Source organism: Bison bison, unplaced genomic scaffold (genome assembly GCF_000754665.1).
Source record: "Bison bison bison isolate TAMUID 2011002044 unplaced genomic scaffold, Bison_UMD1.0 scf7180017864495, whole genome shotgun sequence".
Classification (NCBI taxonomy): Eukaryota; Metazoa; Chordata; class Mammalia; order Artiodactyla; family Bovidae; genus Bison; species Bison bison.
Window position 1 is genome coordinate 13944527 of NW_011495054.1, and position 624 is coordinate 13945150.

Sequence of the window (624 nt, forward strand, 5' to 3'; positions counted from 1 at the left end):
CCTTTAGGATGGACTGGTTGGATCTCTCATTAGGTACCTGGAAAAATCAATGACCAGGCCCAAACTAGATGAAGGCGACTCATTCTACTGCCCTGGGCGGTGACATCAGGAAGACCCAGCTGCAAGTTTGAGAAAGCCCTTCCAGGAGGCTGTGGTGTGAAGTGGGCGAGGAGGAGGTCTGAGTCCAGCAGGGGGCGCTGTGGGCCTGGTTCTGAGAGCCGAGGGTCCTGGCCAGGCAGGCTGGCACCTCCTCCCTTGGCTCTTGCCCACGTGGGCAGCAGGGTCCTCACTGGAGGGTGATGTCCTGCACCTGGGCCCCCAGGGGACACGGCAGCTCTCAGCTCAGAGCCACAGGCTTGCCTCTCAGTTCCCGCTGCTCTGTTGTTGGGTCAGTGCCCAGACCTGAAATCCAACTGAGGACAGAGGGACGGTCATACAACAAAAATGAACTTCCTTCAGGAAACTTGGCCTCCAGGAATACCTGGACAGGGGATGAGAGACCCCTGCAGAGGCTGCCCCATTGCGCACAGAACGCCCGGGTGTTCCCAGTGGAAGAGGGATGCAGGCAAGGACCCTCTGTCACCATCTGTGTCATTTAAAAACGTTCCCTGTTGGGTTATTTGG

At 57.9% G+C, this 624-nt stretch overlaps 1 gene segment (V, D, J or C); it reads left to right on the forward strand.

The window, feature by feature from the left end:
* LOC104980242 overlaps window positions 1-624 on the forward strand; it is a 7563-nt gene that overhangs the window by 1991 nt on the left and 4948 nt on the right.